Raw genomic sequence first — 7,069 nt, 5'->3', positions numbered from 1 at the left:
GACAACAAACCGAAACAACCTCGGGCTCGCACAAGCCGGTCTGACGACATGATCGAGAAAGTGGAGAGAATTGTTTTTGGGGATCGCCCAATGACTGTTGAACAGATCGCCTCCAGAGTTGGCATTTCTGTGGGTTCTGTGCACACAATCCTGCATGACGACCTGAAAATGCGAAAAGTGTCATCCAGGTGGGTGCCACGAATGCTGACGGACGATCACACGGCTGCCCGTGTGGCACGTTGCCAAGCAATGTTGATGCGTAACGACAGCACGAACAGGACTTTCTTTTCGTCGGTTGTGACAATGGATGAGACGTGGATGCCATTTTTCAATCCAGAAACAAAGCGCCAGTCAGCTCGATGGAAGCACACAGATTCACCGCCACCAAAAAAATTTCGGGTAACCGCCACTGCTGAAAAAATGATGGTGTCCATGTTCTGGGATAGCGAGGGCGTAATCCTTACCTATTGTGTTCCAAAGGGCACTACGGTAACACGTGCATCCTACGAAATTGTTTTGAAGAACAAATTCCTTCCTGCACTGCAACAAAAACGTCCGGGAAGGGCTGCGCGTGTGCTGTTTCACCAAGACAACGCACCCGCACATCGACCTAACGTTACGCAACAGTTTCTTCGTGATAACAACTTTGAAGTGATTCCTCATGCTCCCTACTCACCTGACATGGCTCCTAGTGATTTTTGGCTTTTTCCAACAATGAAAGACACTCTCCGTGGCCGCACATTCACCAGCCATGCTGCTATTGCCTCAGCGATTTTCCAGTGGTCAAAACAGACTCCTAAAGAGGCCTTCGCCGCTGCCATGGAATCGTGGCGTCAGCGTTGTGAAAAATGTATACGTCTGCAGGGCGATTACGTCGAGAAGTAACGCCAGATTCATCGATTTCGGGTGAGTAGTTAATTAGAAAAAAAATCGGAGGCCTTAGAACTTGAACGCACCTCGTATTAGCTGCAGGGACAATTCCTGTTTTCCCGTACCCAGGGTAAACTCTGCCAATATCGCGCAGGAATATCGGCAGAGTGTCGCATGCGTCGACTTTCCTCTGCAAACGCAAGCTGTGGAAGTGTAAGTACTGGAACATGTACAGTTCGTCCCTCTGTCCTGGACGCCCTTCTCTTTTTATGGTAGACTTGACAGACTTCCACAGTCGATCAATAATCTGGGTGTGTACACTGGCAGCATCTGAAGAGACGAACTCCACAGGATGGTTCACGAATTCGTGGTCGAACGCTTCAGCTTTTAGAGTCTTGTACGACTGAAACCCGTCTGTAATCACTTTCGTTCCAGGCATTATGAAGTGTTTTATGAGACCCACTAGTCACCTTGTTTCGGGACAATACCCTCACAACGAAACACTTGCGGGACTCTTTCTATCCCACCGAATACCCAAATATGATCTACTTCACTTTTAGGTCATCCTCTCTGGTTCTTTCGTCTAGCAATATGAGATGCGTCTACTTCTCCAATTTTATTCGCTCCACCAGTTGGCACACTACCATTTGTCACTACCATGTAACAGACTTCTCGTCGAAACCAATAGTCACACACGGTAATTGCGGATATCTCAGTTTCTGATGCTGTGGCCTGTAACGTGCAATCTCGAATCCAGCACGACACAAGAATTACGCTCGTCTGAGTGGATAATTTGGTGGACTCGAACCACGTATTTCTCCTGATGCTGGTTCGCTTTCCGCAAAGTCCGCTACGACATTGCAACGGTATCTCAGTGTCGACATTCCTCTTACGACGTTTTACAGACTTAGCAGCACCACAGTCCCTCCTTTCCTCGTCCGTCAGAAGTCCATATTTGCGGAAAAAAGTCAAACATTTGTCTACGCTGCATATGCATGGAATTAAGAGTTTTCCATTTCAGAGAATCCGCAGAAGAAACGTGAGATAAAGCAGACATTACACTCGCTATCGACAGAAACCGTGTGGGTTTCCCAATCGCACCACAAGTAATTACGGCGCGAATGTAATGTACACAAACTAAAGGAACAACGGAAAACTGGTAAAAATGACGATCACAAATAATTTATCATCTACATCATTACTCTGCAATTCACATTTAAGTGCTTGGCAGAGGGTTCATCGAACCACAATCATACTATCTCTCTACCATTCCACTCCCGAACAGCGCGCGGGAAAAACAAACACCTAAACCTTTCTGTTCGAGCTCTGATTTCTCTTATTTTATTTTGATGATCATTCCTACCTATGTAGGTTGGGCTCAACAAAATATTTTCGCATTCGGAAGAGAAAGTTGGTGACTGAAATTTCGTAGCTAGATCTCGCCGCGATGAAAAACGTCTTTGCTTTAATGACTTCCATTCCAACTCGCGTATCATATCTGCCACACTCTCTCCCCTATTACGTGATAATACAAAACGATCTGCCCTTTTTTGCACCCTTTCGATGTCCTCCGTCAATCCCACCTGGTAAGGATCCCACACCGCGCAACAATATTCTAACAGAGGACGAACGAGTGTAGTGTAAGCTGTCTCTTTAGTGGACTTGTTGCATCTTCTAAGTGTCCTGCCAATGAAACGCAACCTTTGGCTCGCCTTCCCCACAATATTATCTGTGTGGTCTTTCCAACTGAAGTTGTTCGTAATTTTAACACCCAGGTACTTAGTTGAATGGACAGCCTTCAGAACTGTACTGTTATCGAGTAATCGAATTCCAACGGATTTCTTTTGGAACTCATGTGGATCACCTCACACTTTTCGTTATTTAGCGTCAACTGCCACCTGCCACACCACACAGCAATATTTTCTAAATCGCTTTGCAACTGATACTGGTCTTCGGATGACCTTACTAGACGGTAAATTACAGCATCATCTGCGAACAACCTAAGAGGACTGCTCAGATTGTCACCCAGGTCATTTATGTAGATCAGGAACAGCAGAGGTCCCAGGACGCTTCCCTGCGGAACACCTGATATCGCTTCAGTGTTACTCGATGATTTGCCATCTATTACTACGAACTGCGACCTTCCTGACAGGAAATCACGAATCCAGTCGCACAACTGAGACGATACCCCATAGACCCGGAGCTTGATTAGAAGTCGCTTGTGAGGAACGGTGTCAAAAGCTTTCCGGAAATCTAGAAATACGGAATCAACTTGAGATCCCCTGTCGATAGTGGCCATTACTTCGTGCGAATAAAGAGCTAGCTGCGTTGCACAAGAACGATGTTTTCTGAAACCATTCTGATTACGTATCAATAGATCGTTCCCTTCGAGATGATTCATAATGTTTGAATACAGTATATGCTCCAAAACCCTACTGCAAACCGACGTCAATGATATAGGTCTGTAGTTCGATGGATTATTCCTACTACCCTTCTTAAACACTGGTGCGACCTGCGCAATTTTCCAATATGTAAGTACAGATCTATCGGTGAGCGAGCGGTTGTATATGATTGCTAAGTAGGGAGCTATTGTATCAGCGTAATCTGAAAGGAACCTAATCGGTATACGATCTGGACCTGAAGACTTGCCCGTATCAAGCAACCCCTAAGGTATCTACATCTAAGCAACTCACGCTAGCAGCTGTTCGTGTTTCATAACGCCCGGCCACGAGACTTCCATAATCTATTTACTACCACACGTTTGACATGTATCGTTTTGACTCCTCCGATTTCGATACGCAATCATTCTTGGAAATTACCGCAATGTAGATGTTGGCCGTAAGTAAATGAATTCGGTAGGTGAATGCGTGAAGTACTCACGATGCCCTCTGCTCCTGCGAGCACGGCGAACACGCGCAGGACGGTGCACCCCTGTTGCTTCACCCTGTCCTGCCACATCCCGACGTTCTTGGTTCGCAGCCCGGCGTCTCCGTGGAAACCGCAACACAGCAGCAGCGGTGCGCGGATGCGAACCGTGGGAGTGGGGTGCGCCCGATTCTTGACGTCCTGTCGTCAAACTGTACGTCGTCGCGCTATTCAGAATGTGAGGCGGAAGATCACTTTCCTTGTGACAGATGTTTGGCGTTCCTGACCTAGTCAGACACGTTTTTAGGCACACGTCTTGACAAGCCTGTTACAGGTCAGCGATGGCCCAACCCGAGAATACTGAAGACTGTGATACAACCCGTCGGCATTGACCACTGACGTCACAACTTACCACAGGTGATGCTTTTCAAAGATTTAAAAACATACACAAACGTTGAGAAACAAACGATTGTAGTACAGAGAAAATAGATCGTGGACGTATTTCGCTTAGATCCATATTTCGGACGTAATGTTACAAATGTCACTTGTTTCACAGTAGGAAAGCCAAGTATCCTATCTTTCGCTAACACTAGTATCCCATTCTTCAGTTGACCTATATAACTCATCTGAAGGATAGGATACTAGTACTAGCGAAGGCAAACATACGTAATATTGGCATGCAGTACATCGTTGACATATACAGGGTGGTCCATACATGGTGACCGGGCCAAATATCTCACGAAATAAGCGTCAAACGAAAAAACGTAATATTAGCATGCAGTACATCGTTGACATATACAGGGTGGTCCATACATGGTGACCGGGCCAAATATCTCACGAAATAAGCGTCAAACGAAAAAACTACAAACAACGAAATTTGTCTAGGTTGAAAGGGGAAACCAGATGGCGCTATGGTTGCCCCGCTAGATGGCGCTGCCATAGGTCAAACGGATATCAACTGCGTTTTTTAGATGGGAACCCCCATTTTTTATTACATATTCGTGTAGTACGTAAAGATACATGAATGTTTTAGTTGGACCACTTTTTTCGTTTTGTGATAGATGGCGCTGTAATAGTCACAAACATATGGCTCACAATTTTAGACGAACGGTTCGTAACAGGTAGGTTTTTTAAATTAAAATACAGAACTTAGGGACGCTTGAACATTTTACTCGGTTGTTCCAATATGATATATGGCTCAAATGGCTCTGAGCACTATGGGACTCAACTGCTGTAGTCATAAGTCCCCTAGAACTTAGAACTACTTAAACCTAACTAACCTAAGGACAGCACACAACACCCAGCCATCACGAGGCAGAGAAAATCCCTGACCCCGCCGGGAATCGAACCCGGGAACCCGGGCGTGGGAAACGAGAACGCTACCGCACGACCACGAGATGCGGGCAGTATGATATATGTACATTGGTGAACTTATTTCTGAGAACGCATGCTGTTACAGGGTGATTACCTGTAAATACCACATAAATGCAATGAATGCTCAAAATGATGTCCGTCAACCTCAATGTATTTGGCAATACGTGTAACGACATTCCTCTCAACAGTGAGTAGTTCGCCTTCGGTAATGTTCGCACATGCATTAACAATGCGCTGAGGCATGTTGTCAGGCGTTGTCGGTGGATCACGATAGCAAATATCCTTCAACTTTCCCCACAGACAGGAATCCGGGGCGTCACATCCGGTGAACGTGCGGGCCATGGTATGGTGCTTCGACGACCAATCCACCTGTCATGAAATATGCTATTCAATACCGCTTCAACCGCAGCCGAGCTACGTGCCGGACATTTTGGAAGTACATCGCCGTTCCCTCATGCAGTGAAAAATCTTGCAGTGACATCGGTAGAACATTACGTAGGAAATCAGCATACATTGCACCATTTAGAGTGCCATAAATAAAATGGGGGCCAATTATCCTTCCTCCCATAATGCAGCACCATAGATGAACCCGCGAAGTTCGCTGATGTTCCACTTGTCGCAGCCATCGTGGATTTTCCGTTGTCCAATAGTGCATATTATGCCGGTTTACGTTGCCGCTGTTGGTGAATGACGCTTCGTCGCTAAATAGAACACGTGCAAAAAATCTGTCATCGTCCCATAATTTCTCTTGTGCCCAGTGGCAGAACTGTACACGACGTTCAAAGTATCCGCCATGCAATTTCTGGTGCATAGAAATATGGTACGGGTGCAATCGGTGTTGATGTAGCATTCTCAACAGCGACGTTTTTGAGATTCCCGATTCTCGCGCAATTTGTCTGCTACTGATGTGCGGATTAGCCACGACAGCAGCTAAGACACCTACCTGGGCATCATTATTTGTTGCAGGTCGTGGTTGACGCTTCACATGTGGCTGAGCACTTCCTGTTTCCTTAAATAACGTAACTATCTGGCGAACGGTCCGGACACTTAAATGATGTCGTCCAGGATACCGAGCAGCATACATAGCACACACCCGTTGGGCATTTTGATCACAATAGCCATACATTAACACGATATGGACCGTTTCCTCAATTGGTAAACGGTCCATTTTAACACGGGTAATGTATCACGAAGCAAATACCGTCCGCACTGGCGGAATGTTACGTGATACCACGTACTTGCACGTTTGTGACTATTACAGCGCCATCTATCACAAAGCGAAAAAAGTGTTCCAACTAAAACATTCATATTTCTTTACGTGCTACACGAATATGTAATAAAAATGGTTGTTCCTATTTAAAAAAAGCGCAGTTGATATCCGTTTGACCTATGGCAGCGCCATCTAGCGGGCCAACCACAGCGCCATCTGGTTTCCCCCTTCAAGCTAGACGAGTTTCGTTCTTTGTAGTTTTTTCGTTTGATGCTTATTTCGTGAGATATTTGGCCCGGTCACTATCAATGGACCATCCTGTATAATACCTCCATATTTTCGATTCATTCACAACCTCTCGCTCTACGAAAATTCTTACCTAATAACTCGAAAAATCAACAAGCTCACAGCAATACTTATGGAAAGAAATAGGAGTAATCCACTCAATTGCAGTCCCATTATCGCTGGAGTCGATTTTCAGTAGGACCATCCTGTATAATACCTCCATATTTTCCATTCGTACACAACCTCTCGCTCTACGAAAATTCTTACCTAATAACTCGAAAAATCAACAAGCTCACAGCAATACTTATGGAAAGAAATAGGAGTAATCCACTCAATTGCAGTCCCATTATCGCTGGAGTCGATTTTCAGTAGGACCATCCTGTATAATACCTCCATATTTTCCATTCGTACACAACCTCTCGCTCTACGAAAATTCTTACCTAATAACTCGAAAAATCAACAAGC

The sequence above is a fragment of the Schistocerca nitens genome, chromosome 10 (assembly GCF_023898315.1).
Source record: "Schistocerca nitens isolate TAMUIC-IGC-003100 chromosome 10, iqSchNite1.1, whole genome shotgun sequence".
NCBI lineage: Eukaryota > Metazoa > Arthropoda > Insecta > Orthoptera > Acrididae > Schistocerca > Schistocerca nitens.
This window is presented reverse-complemented; position numbering follows the sequence as displayed.